This window comes from Macaca mulatta, chromosome 12 (genome assembly GCF_049350105.2).
Source record: "Macaca mulatta isolate MMU2019108-1 chromosome 12, T2T-MMU8v2.0, whole genome shotgun sequence".
NCBI lineage: Eukaryota > Metazoa > Chordata > Mammalia > Primates > Cercopithecidae > Macaca > Macaca mulatta.
In genome coordinates this window covers 13,673,465-13,687,078 of record NC_133417.1, presented here as the reverse complement: position 1 = coordinate 13,687,078, position 13,614 = coordinate 13,673,465, and the positions used below count along the sequence as shown (strand labels likewise).

Here is a 13,614-nt window from a genome sequence, read left to right as displayed (position 1 = left end):
GATAGGCTGTTTTGAGGATTAAAACAAATGATGTTTTAAAGTAGCCCATTCAGTAATTGAGATTTTACATTTTACAAATGAAAGAATAAAGCTCAGAGAAGTAAAGGTCATGCAACTTGTTATTGCAAAGTCAGGAGACTTAATTTCTAATCTTCTTTATAAGATTATGTCTTGCTGTTCATATAACCCTGCCGCCTTTCCTCAAGGGAAAGTCAATCTCTTTTGCCCTGAAAATTCAAGTTTATGCATACTCTGACCTACAGAACCCTTATTTTAAGATGTCAGTTAGATAACACATTCTGTTACATGATTTAATTAATATCTGAGGTCCAAGAATTTGTAGTTTGAATTATGCTTCATTGTTATAAGGTGATCATATGATCCAAATATGGCCTATCTGGTTTAAGACATGGAGCTTTCAAGAGTGAAAGATGATGAAACAAATACTAAACCAGTTAAAATACCTGGACAAGAGCAAAACCGAACTGTCCCAAGGAAGCTAGGACATATAATTATCCTATGTACAGGATAATTATAATAAAATCGAAGTGGCAGCCTTAGAAATAGGTTAATTACCTCAACTTTAAGTAAGCCTAATAGTATCTAATTTGAGTGGAAAATGAGAAAAAGAGACATTAATGAGTTATTAACTAGTAGTTAAGATCATTATTATGGTACTCGTGAAACTTCCCAGCTAAAATATCTGAAAATATGGCCAACTATGGCAATACAAGAGCAATGTTTGTGTCAACTGCTCAGAAACAAATGAGCAAGCTCTTTTCTCACATTGTACAAATGAAGCCTGCAATGTATTTTCAACATACGGAGGTGTATTTTCTGACATCAGCGGCTGAGAAGAGTGCATGTGTGAGTTGGGGAGACCCCCTTGTTTTGAACAGATTAGCAAAAAATTCATCTTAGTCCCCTTCAAGTTTCCAAAGCTTACAATGGGTTTCTAAAATGACTGCCTAGCTCATTACTTCTCTATAGTTAAAAGAAAAGCACATCCATGCTTGTTAATGTTTGGTTTTTACAGGACATATGTGCTCATATGCTCAATAGCATGCCCAGATTTGCATTGAGGATGAGTTTTCTGGGCCTCTTCTAGTAACATATGTAGTTATTATTGACTTTTTCATGGCCAAAAAACAAAACCAAAAATATTTTGAAAGTCAAATAGCTCAGATATAAATCTTTGAGATTAAAAAATCTCAAAACTTCTATATAACATTCAGGATTAATAATCTAAAATAATTATCATCTCAAAATTACATTACCAAGTTTAATTAATGAACAGAGGCATATCTACCATTGGGCATTATATATAATTTTATGGATAATAAATGGATAGAGTATTTCTCTGTGTCACCTCCATGATGGGGACTATCTGAATTCTGCCTTATTCACTGTTGCCAAGACCTGAATCTTAAGAAACAGTCATACATTTGTTCAATGTGTAAACAATGAATAAATGAAAGTTTGGATTGGTTTTAGTGGCACATTCTTTCCCTTTCTTGCATATAGAACTTGGACAGGCAGCTGCTTGACAGTCAGGTGTTACATGTGGTTCATGTTTCTGACAATCTAGTAAACAAGTTTTTATTCTCTTTGTATCAATGCATCCTGTGCCAGTGCAAACCTATTTCCCGGGTCCTTGGGCATAATGTACTACAGTTGACACTCATCAGTTAAGCAAAAATATTGATATTATATATTGGGTAGAATGCTCAAATATTAGTATTATACGTATGTTTAATATTATAAACTCAGTATTATAATCTCCATTTCACACATGATCATACTGCGACTCAGAAATATTCAGTGACTTGCTAAGGTCATATGTAAAGTTATAATATACAGAAATTGTATTTATCTCATTCAAAGTTTATGCTATTTTCACAAGGTCACTTTGTTTTTTCTAGGAAAAAACAAGTCTTCGATTGCGGTGCTGGAAGCTTTGAAAAGGTAATGTTAAACTGAAGTAACTAAAACATCTAGAGATTGATGGATCTTCCCACCTGATCCTCACTTTGTTAATGAAAGCACAGAATTTGGAAGGTCTAGACAAGATTATTGAAAAAATACAATACACACGTATCTAATTTTGGAAAGTAAACTTTATAGCTCTTTCGTAGTCAGGGCTTTGGCAATGTGTTTATAGCCTCAACAGCTACAATAATTTTAAGAATGATCAAGTTTTACCCTGCAGAAAAGTTAATTCATTTTCGACAATGTTTTAGTGAAATTAAGTGGCAGATTATTTTTTAATTAATCAGAATTTTTTGTTAAATGTTTCTGTTTTATAACGTTGAATGCATTTCTAAGGGAGCCACTATGACACACACACACACACACACACACACACACACACACACACACACACAGAGAATAAGAAAAATAGAATGGTTCCACTTTGATATTCTTGGGCTCTAGTTCCTTGCTGAGCTTGGAAGTATTAACTTTTCAACATCTTAATGTTCTTACGGTTTCTGCAAAGATCTATATTCTTTATTTGTTAAGTGCCTAAGAACATTTGTTTATATAAAGGGAGTCTTAAAGGATTAGATGTGAAATGTTTGCCTGGTTTAGAGAAACATGAATCTTTTCACGTAAGTAGATATGCCACCAGCAAAAAACGTACTGAAAAATAAAATGTTCACTGTGTCCAGTATTTTTTTTAGTAACTCTAAATTTATTTATAGAATTTGACTTTCTAATCATTGTCAGTGTACCTGTTTTATGGCAAGCAAGGGCACCCAGAGGGATAATTCATTTTAATCAGATTTAACATTTCAGGAATAACCATATAAACAAAACAGCCAGCCCATTACATTGTAGACATTGGGTAGACAGATGATTACACTGCTAAGCTGTTTTACCTTGAAACTAACTCTCAGTGGTTGAAATGTTGATTTATTTCCTAGAAACTGCAATTTTTTTCACTGTAGAATAATTCTCAAGAATCTAGAAACTTTGGAATAAAATCTGAATACTTTAAAGAATTATTTTTACATTATTGATTGACCTATACCATTTGTCCAACAATGGACTTCACAATAAAATTTCAAGTAAGACCTAAACATATCAATGCAAATGCAAATAAAATGGTAATAAAATAAAGAGGGTAAAGACAATAAATACACATATTCACATACATACACGTGGGTTTATGAGATCAAAAAAGAAACCCAGTGTGTCATACTGTAAAGTATAGATTGATTTGATCAGGAACCTGAAAATGAAATCCCCCACATTCTTTTCTCCTTCAACCTCATTTTGACATAATTGGCACCAGACACCTATGTTATGGATATACTTACAATTCCTTAATTTAATTTTTTTTGCCTCTTTGCACATATAGGTCCTGCTTCTGTATCTTTCAGTTTGTCCTGAAACTTCACATCACCTATTTATAAATAACCAAAATTCCTCTATGATTTTCTGTTTCACATAGGGTAATAAATATAGGCATGTGTAAACAAGGTATGAGACATATGAAATTAAGAGCAGAAAAAAAAGGACAATCTTTTCACTAAATGGTGTTGGAACCATTAGGTATAATATAAAACAAATAAAAATTGATTCCTACCTCATATCATTCCCCAAATCAATTTTAGGTAGAAAAAGCAAAACAATAAAATTCTTTTAAACAAGAACACAAAAAGCATGAATCATAAGGAGAAAGCAGACAGCCTTCAATGAATGAATGGAGGAAGATAGTCAATTTTGAATGGATTGACTATCCTGAAGGGCAAAATATGATTACACTTAAATGTTAATTAATTTAGTTATGTGTTTCTAGTACCAAATATAAAGCTGAGGCTGTGACTTTTGTGTTATATGTTGTTGCTGTGGTTACATCTCCAATAAGCTTTCCTGAAAGGGCAAAGGGAAGAAACTTACTGAATGCCTGAGAGGGCAATTATATAAGAGAGTTGTCTGTTGGAAGTGAGGCCGTAAGCAGGGTGCGGCAGCCAAATCACTAAATATGGGAAAAAAGGACCCAAATCTCACTTACTACCTATGTTCTGCTCTGATACATTCTACTCTGCTTTCCCTCCAAGTGGTTAAACCCAACCAGAAGTTAAACAGCACAGGAGTTTTTGTATTCCATAGAAATCAGTTTCTCAAGACAAACAGCAGCATGATCAAAGGTAGAGAGTGGATCTAGAACAATACGGGAGTGTAAAGTTCTGAGAATAGCCCAGACATTCATGAAGAAGATTGAGTAGGAAGAATTTGTTCTATCAAATATAAAGATTTCTCATAAGGCTACCCTAATTAAGACAAAATGGCATTGGCACAAGTTAGACAACTAGGCCAATGAAACAGAATAAAGAGACTAGAAACAGACCTATGCCTAAGTAGACACATAACGATGTAGATGCCTTTGCAGAACAGTAAAAATAGCAATCAAAGGAGAGAAAGAGAGAGAAAAGAAAGGAAAAGTAAAAAGATACTGAGGCAACCAGGTATTGTATGGGGGAAATATAAGACTTAGACTGACCTCACACATTCCCCAAATTTAATTTGAGGTGGATTGTAGAACTACCTATAAAAGGCAAAACAATAACAGTTTCTAAAATAGGATACTAAAAGTATGGATCATAACTTATGAGAATCTAGATATTACTTTTACATAAAATTTAAGAAATCCTGTCTATTCAAAAAGACCGTGAAGTTCAATGCATACGTCAGAAAGACTAAAAAGACAAATTTTATATACAAAAGGTATAAAATATCTCTATACATCAAGAAAAAAATGTAATGAAATATGGTCAATATACTTAAAAAGATACTTTACAAAAGTGGATATTGAAGTTTTCAAGTAATATATGAAAAAAAGTACTTAATTGGGAGCAAGGACAGTTCATCCATAGGAACAGAAGGGAATATAGATTTTATAGATCCAGGTTCATATTAGTGGCTATATGTATGGAAGAGGTATCATGGTTACCTTCTTATTGCTGTTATTTTCTCACTGAAATAAGGAATAAGGTCAATGACTGATAGTGAAGATACTGAGAGGAAGTTCTGGGGGACTGAAAAGAAAGCAAAAATTAATAATCATCTGAAAGGGTGGAAACTATAGTAGATCAGGACAATGGAGTCAGAATGAAGAGATGACTTGATGGTAGTTAGCATGAGCTTAAGATGAAATCATTTAGAATCACTGTGAGTTTTTCTTCAGATCCATTCACATGATCATGTGGAACACTAAGATTTGAGATATTTAACCAGAATTGAAATTCTGTGAATGGATGAAGACTAGACAGGAGCTAATGTTATAGGAAATAGACTGTAATAGCTGACCGTAAGATTTAAACTATTAAGAAGAGAAGTAGGGGAAATGAGCTGGGGCGGGGGTATGAAGAACAGTGAAACCACCAAGAATCTGCACAGTATTAGTTGGAGAAAGTCCCAGCCACCCAGGAGTTAGAATCTTAATGAACCTCGATATTTAAATAAATGTGGATTACTCGCTGGCAGAGTCTCCTGTCAATTCAAACCGAGTGTTTTTTTGTTTTGTTTCTGTTTTTTGTTTGTTTGTTTGTTTTTAGAAGGAGCTAGAGTGATTTAGATTCAGTGTAAATATTAAGAAGGGTACCTGGTTTTTCACTGGTCCAGCGGCAGAAGAAGTAAGAGAGAGAGAACAGTGAAGTTTTGCAAGGGCTAAAGGAGATGTGGTGTCTTCAAGAGAAGGAGGTATGAAGGAGATCAAGAAGGTTAAGGAATATTTAAAGAAGTGAATGAAGAAATACAAATGCAGTTTCCCCTCTCTGGAAAGAATGCTATCACAAAAGGCTAAGTGAGAGTGACTTAGGGAAGTTAACAGTGAGATGACAGATGGTGGCCAGATTCAGAATAGATTTTTAAGGCAAAGCCAAAAGGATTTTCTTGCACATTGAAAGTGGCCTATGAATAAAAGAGAATAATCACAGATGATTCTGTATACTTGAGCCAGAGATCTGAATTATTACTGTCTTTGACTGAGATAGGGCAGGCTAGGGGAAGGACAGCATATAGAGAGAAATAGAATTTGAAATTTGAGTATATGAATTTTTAGGTTCCTATTAAACAAAGGGCTGGTGAGATGAAAAATAGATGGACAAGGTCAGGAAAGCAGTTGATAGGATCAGCATATACCCAGAGTGTATTTTTACCTTTTAATGTGAAAGATACTTACCGAAAAGTACATAAAATATATATGTAAATTTAAATAGATATCCATAAAGCAAACACCAATTTACATCTAGATAAAGAAATAGAACACTACCAGAACCCTAGAATCTCCTCACCCGATATGCCTTTATCTAATCATAAACCCCTCTCTCAAATCCAACCGAGGAAATTACAATCCTGAAATAAAATGTGGTACTAAATTTTTTATTTGCTTCATGTTTATATCTGTAAATGCATTCCTAACCAATACAAGTTAGTTTTGCTTGCTTTTGAAATGTGCTTAAATGGAATCACTATGTATACGCAATTTCAACTTGCTCCTTTTGCTCAACATTAGTTTGTGGGCCTTATCCATGCTGTCGTATATAGCTTTAGTTCATTATTTTCCTCTACGTACTCTTTCACAATTTATTCAGTGTGGATAGACGTTTGGCAGATGATATATATGACTTTTTGTGTTGATTTGACAAGCAGTGTTTCCAAAAACATTATCGTATGAGTATTTTGGTGGCCATATATTTCGTTATCTTGAGGCTTAAAAGTTGGAATTACTGAGTCACAACATTGCAGGACTTTTCCTTAGTTCAGCTAAAGACAGGGTCCTTGTCACAGGGGCACCAAAAAGTAAGCTAGCAGACGATTTGAAGGGTGATCTAGGGCAGGGTTTTATTGGGTGAAAAAGAAGAAAAGGGGAAACAGAGACTCTTAGCGAAGCAAGAGAGTATGCTTCCTGCCCGTGGGCTTCCGGCCTCAGATTGAATTCCAGGTTCCACCCAGGAAGAGAAGGGGCCAGGTTCCTCCTGGCTAAGAACAGAGTGAACTTCTGTGACCCACCCCAGTGTGCACTCTTCTCAATGCACAGGTCATTTGAAGGCTCTGCCAGGGAGCCCTTCCCACTTGGCTGTCTCAATAAGTCAAGAGATTATCTTCAAGATCACTAAGCAATCAAATTTCATTCTCTCCTTTTTTTTTTTTAGTAGCTTGCATTCCCGATTGTGTATGAGAATTTCCTTTGCTACGAAAATTTAATTATTGCAAATTTGGTGTATTTTATTGTGGTTTTATTTTACTTCCTTTGGGGCAGATATTCTTTTAAGCTAATGAAGTTTGAGTTTCCATGCTCAATGGAAATGCTTCATGGTGATGACCATCACTGTTATGTATGGATTAGGTGATTGCTAGCAGTCTATGTGTAAGGAATGACTTCCAGGAATATTTTGTACTGATTTACCCCATACCACATCATGTAGATGCTGAGTTATCACGAGGACACTGAGTCAAAGGTTTTACCATGTGCATGTACTAAACAGCTGACACTTTAAAACATGTGTTTTAAAGTGTATAAAGAATACTTTTAGAAAAATAATTTAACTGAAGATTAAAAACAGAAATAATCGAATGTTGAATATTAACAAAACAATAAAATAATGAATATGGGTGTTTAAATCAATATGTATATATTTTTCTGGTATCAAAAGCACATTGTAACACCAATTTTTGTTCAGATTATACGAAAAGTGATGATTCATTAAACGATAGCTTTGAGACCGCCTTTAACAAGTACATTCAAATAAATAAAAGAGTTGAATTCTCAGTAGAAGTAGTAAATAAGTCTTTTGGTTACTTGATTAAATAATTAAAAATATTGAATCATATAAACATTGAGAAAAAATAACTATCTTGCTAATTTGACTTGGAATATTGACATTAGAAAATATTTTATAGTATTCTACTCTGAGGGCATCAATGAGCAACTGGTAGAAGAAAATGTTCCTCAGCAAGCACATTTAAGTTGTCCTTAAGTCTTACAGCTGATATATCAAACAAACTTAATAGAGATCTCTCAATTAGGACATAATATTATCAATTACAATTATGAAACTGAAAGAAACAGTTTCAAACTATCAACTAAAATGATTATCAATAATGCCACAGAAAACATAGATCATCTTTATAACCTACAGAAAAGTATTTCAAAATCCATGTCATATGAGGAGTCTATCAAAAGCAGGTAGTCAAAACATGTACAAAAAATAGTATACAATTTGTGTGTCAGGCAGTTAGTTCATACACACACACACACACACATTGTATTGGTACAAGACTGGATAATTTATAAAGGAAAGAGGTTTAATTGACTCATAGTTCCACATGGGTGGGTAGGCCTCAGGAAATTGACAAGCATGGCAGAAGGGAAAGGTACTTCTTACATGGCAGCAGGTGAGAGAGTGAGCAAGAACAGGGAAAACTGCCTTATAAAACCCTCAGATCTCGAGAACTCACTCACTGTCATGAGAATAGCATGGGGGAAACCGCTCCCATGATCCAGTCACCCCAGACCAGGTCCCTCCTTCAACAAATTCAAAATGAGATTTGAGTGGGGACAAAAATCCTAAACATATCATACATGTTTTTTTTTTCTGGATTTGAATATAATTTATGACATTTATCATCTTTTTGAAATTGTGCCTAATTTCTAATGCAGAAGTTTATTTTCTACAGATTCTCTAAAATAAAATTCAGTCTCCTAGAATTCTAACCATGTTCCTTTCTACATAATTCCTCATTTACTGTGTTTGGCCTCCTTTTGATACAGCCTTTGGCCATTTTTACCTCTTGCTTTTGAAATGCTGTACGTGTCCCTTCCCCACTTTCTCTATTAAAATATCTGGCTTATTCTTACTGATTTCTTTGTATTCTTTATATAATGAATTCTAGTCTGTCATTATATCAATATATACCCATACATATATATTTATATACTTATGTAGAATATTGTGAATTGACTACTTTTTACTCTGTTTAGGATGTTCTTTGATTAATAGAACTTTTTAGTTTTGATGTGGCTGAATTTATTTTAACTTGTGATAACTTACTGCTTTTATTTTTCTTTAAAGAAGTTGTTCCCTGTGTAATAGTGATGAAGATATTCTCCTATATTCTCTTTTTATTTTATAGCTTTTCTTTCACCTTACCTGTACAGTCTACCTGGACTTGAGTTTTGTATATTGGTATGAACTTCAGATCCTATTTAACAGACAAATAAGCATAGACAAATACCTCATCAATATTAATAGAAAAGCTTCTCTGTCCTTTTCTTAATAACTGCCAGTGCCATATATCTCATTGGCAAAGTTCTCATTAAGTATATGGTTCCATGTAAGTTCCTTTCTTGTGCCATTGTTATTTTTTTAAATATCTGAACTAATGGCAAATCATCTCAAATACTATAGTTTTAACACAATTCTTGTAATCTAGGATAGCACATAGCCTGTTTACATCTTCAGATGTATCTGGATTGTGTCCCTTTGCACTTTGACATAAACCTAACTTGGCAAGTTATTGTAATTACACTGAATCTATAAATAAATTTTAGGAGAGCTAACAATCACCATATTGAGTCCTGTAATCTATGAATTCGTAAATCTTTTTTTTGTTTTTGTTTGTTTGTTTGTTTGTTTTTTGGAGATGGAGTCTCACTCTGTAGCCCAGGCTGGAGTGCAGTGGCACAATCTCAGCTCACTGCAAGCTCTACCTCCTGGGTTCAAGTGATTCTCCTGCCTCAACCTCCTGAGTAGCTGCAATCACAGGTGCCCACCACCACGCCCAGCTAATTTTTTTTGTACTTTTAGTAGAGACAGCGTTTCACTGTGTTAGCTAGGATGGTCTCAATCTCCTGACCTTGTGATCCACCTGCCTCGGCCTCCCAAAGTGCTGGGATTACAGGTGTGAGCCACCGCACCCGGCCAGGAAATGGACAAATTTCATACAACCCTCCTTGCTTGAATCAGGAAGAAACAAAAATCCTAAACACACCATAACAAGCAAGAAGATTGAATCAGTAATTTTTTAAAAAAATACTGCCAACACAAAAAGCCCAGGGCCAGGTGGATTTACTACCAAATTCTACCAGAAACTGAAAGAATAATTGGTATCAACCCTACTGAAACTATTTTAAAGGATTGAGACGGAGAGAATTCTCCCTAACTCATTCTATGGAGTCAGTATCATCCTGATACCAAAACCAAGAAAGGGTGTAACAAAAAAGAAAACTTCGGGCAATACCCCTGATGAATGTTAAGTTTTAATCATAGATTTAGCCTTTTCTTGAATCATTCTTTCTGTATGTTTAGTATACCTTCTATTTGGGATTGCATTCCTTCTTCTGAAAGTGCTTTCTTGAAATTTTCTTTTAATAAAGTTATTCTGTTATCAAATTCTTCAGTTTTGTTGGCTAGAAATTGTCTTTAATTTGTTTCTCAAAAGACTCTTTTCCCTGGGTATAAAATTCTACACTGGAAGTACTCATAAGATAATAAAAATATTTTTCTATTATTTTCCAGCTTCTATTAATATTGCTATTCTATCATTACATGAAAGTGAATGTGTCTTTTTGTCTCCGGCTCCTATTAAGATTTTCTTTGTCATTATTGTTCTGCTGTCTCCCCTGTTAGATGCACCTCATTTTCATCATGTATTTTCAGTATTGCTTCCGACCCAGTCTCTGTCTCCTCCAATCATTTAATCACTTTCTCCACGTTTTTTCTCCTATTTTTCTATTGTCTTTTCTGAATTCTTGGAGATTGTTTTGATTTATCGTCACAGATTCTTTCTTAAGTGTTCTTTATCTACTAGTAAACCCATACATTATGTTTTTAAATATTGGCTATTGCATTTTTTAGAGCACATATTTGATTCTTTTTTTCAAATCTATTTGGTAACATAGTTTCCTGGTCCTTGGAGAAATATTCAAGCTAATTTCTTAAACTAAATTTATATCCTATGGATTTTTTTGTAATTTTTGTTGTTGCTTATTTGTTTTATGTCCTTTAGTTTTAGACATATGATCAGGTTTTAGCTATAGCACCTCAGGACGGCCGTGCAATTCTGAGCCACAGTATTTATTCTTCCTGTTTGTTGTGATGTGGTGGATGGAACTTTTAGGTCTGGTTTATCTTTACCCCGTACATTACAGTTCCTTTGTGCCTTCAGCCAAATGTGAGAAGGATGTTTTACTGACTAAAAGTGTTTGACTTGTGATTCCTGCTAGCTTTGTGGCCATCAAAAACAAAATTTCCATATGTTCAGGGAAATTATTTTGAGTATGTAAAAAGGATATTTAACGATTATAGAAAAGTTCTCTCTAAAGAAATTGTAAAATGTTGTTTGAAATTTCTGACTACGTAATGAAAATATTTACTGGTTATATAAAAGTTCCCCTTTAAACATTTCTGTTAAATTTAAAATTACCTGTGATTTTTTCTTATGGGGAGCTGGCTGTTGTGGTACACCTTTATCATAATGCTAATATGTAATTTTCTAATTAAGGTTCTATATATTCTACAAATTTGTTTTTTTATTTTCTGTTTACTTAAATTACTTGGATTGCTAAAGCTTTCCAAATAGTTTGGAGTTTACCCATTAGTACTCCACCGATTAAATATACACTAATAATCCAAATAATATATTGTTATGCCCATATAAGAAAGAATAAGTAAGATCTGAAAGTTTCAATTGGAAATTACCTTTTGATATTAAGATGCAAATATAATAAATTCTGTCATAGTATTACTTTTAAAGCAATTTCTAGTTGTAAGTCATGTCAGGTTATTTGTACAAAACCTTTTAGTGAAAAACAATAAAAATTCTGAATAAAAATAGAGTTTAAAATATTTTACTTAAAATATTAAACCATTAAAGATAATCTAAATAAGCTGCCCAGAGTCCAGTGAAAAGCTAGAATGTAGACAGAGAGTATTCTGAGTAGACACGTTGACTTGCTTATATGATATTTATTGACATGATATATAAGAAATCAAGGAGACCCAGGCAACTCTTTTGAATGGAATTGGGCTGATTCATCTCTGGTTTGTGGAGTAAGAGCCAGGTTAAGTCTGAGCCACTGCAACTGCTGCCTCTGTCTTTGCTTTACCGCAGCGGCAAGACAAAGGTCTGCACTGTGGCCTTGCGCCCCTGTTGGCCTTCCGGAGAGTCACATCACACAGGAAAATTACACCTGCCAGAAATAGCAAGAACTTTCGGTAAGAAGAAATTTGTCAAACAAGAAATTGAAGCTGAATGCCTTAAGAATTGTAGTTACTGACCAGAAATATAGACAGACTTCTTAGACTCGGAGAAGATATGCCTGGACTGGGTCATGGCCACCTACAGATGCTCCTGTAGTGGAAACAGCAGAACAAGTCTGTATTGCTTCCCTGGCACTGTTAAAAATGTTAAAGCAAGGTGATGCTGGTGTTCCAATGGAAGTTATGGGTCTGAAGCTTGGAAAATTTGTTGATTATTATACCATCAGAGTGATTGACATGTTTGCTATGCCACAGATGTCAGTGTGGAGGCATTTGATCTAATGTTCCAAGCTAAAATGGTGCATGTATTGAATCAGGCAGGAGAGCTTGAGATGGTTACTGGTTGGCATCACAGTCACCTGGCTTGATTGCTGGGGTTTCTGGGGTGGATATCAGTACTCAGCAGAGTTTTGAAGCCTTATCAGGGAGATCTTTAACAGGTGGTTGTGGATTCCATTCAGAGTGTAAAAGGGAAGGTTGTTAGTGATGCCTTCAGGTTGATCAATGCTAATATGATGGTACATGAACCAAGACTAACAACTTCAAATATGAGTCACTTAAGCCATCTATTCAGGCATTAATTAATGGATGAAACAGACATTATTACTCTATTACTATTAACTATCTGAAAAATAAACTGGAATAGAAGATGTTGCTAAATTTGCATAAGGAGTTGAATGGAAGATTTGACACTTCAGGATTACATGAACATTGTAAATACGATGATTTAGTATTAAAATAGATGCTAGAATTAGCCAAGAATTACAAAAAGGCTGTAGATGAAGAAGATGAGATGACATCTAAACAGCTGGCAATAAAGAGTGTTGGCTAGCAGAACGCTAATGTCATTTGGAGGAACAAGTGGATTTAGGCATGACTTCAAATATTGTTTAGCAGCTATGTTGAATACTGTTGTGTTTAATTGAAACAACAAAAAATTTATTAGTGATACTTTCAGTATACATTTCTGTTCCTAATGCTCAAAATTAAGGGACCGCTAAAGACGTATTTGGTTAAATGTAAGACATTTGGCATCATTTGTAGCACCGTAATCTTCAGTCTCAGCTATGCAATTATTTTTGTTTCTTTAGTCAGGGTCTTTGCAGATTCTAAAGTTATATAATAATTCATAAAAGTGGATGTATTTTGTAAATATCCCATTTAATATTTGCAAAAAGCAGTACTACAAGTCTATTTTGATTGTTGCTTACTAAATAAAATATATTTACAATTTGAAAAATAAAAGTCAGTTGGTAGTAGATGTGTGGATATATTTCTGGGCTCTCTATTTTGTTCTGTTGATCTGTGAGTCTGTTTCTCTGTCGATACCATGATGCTTGGTTAC

At 34.3% G+C, this 13,614-nt stretch overlaps 1 pseudogene; it reads left to right on the top strand.

Annotated features, from left to right (window-relative positions):
- The first annotated feature begins 711 nt into the window (after window positions 1–711).
- Window positions 712–13,195, top strand: LOC100430290 (26S proteasome non-ATPase regulatory subunit 14 pseudogene; annotated as a pseudogene).
- The last annotated feature ends 419 nt before the right edge of the window (window positions 13,196–13,614 follow it).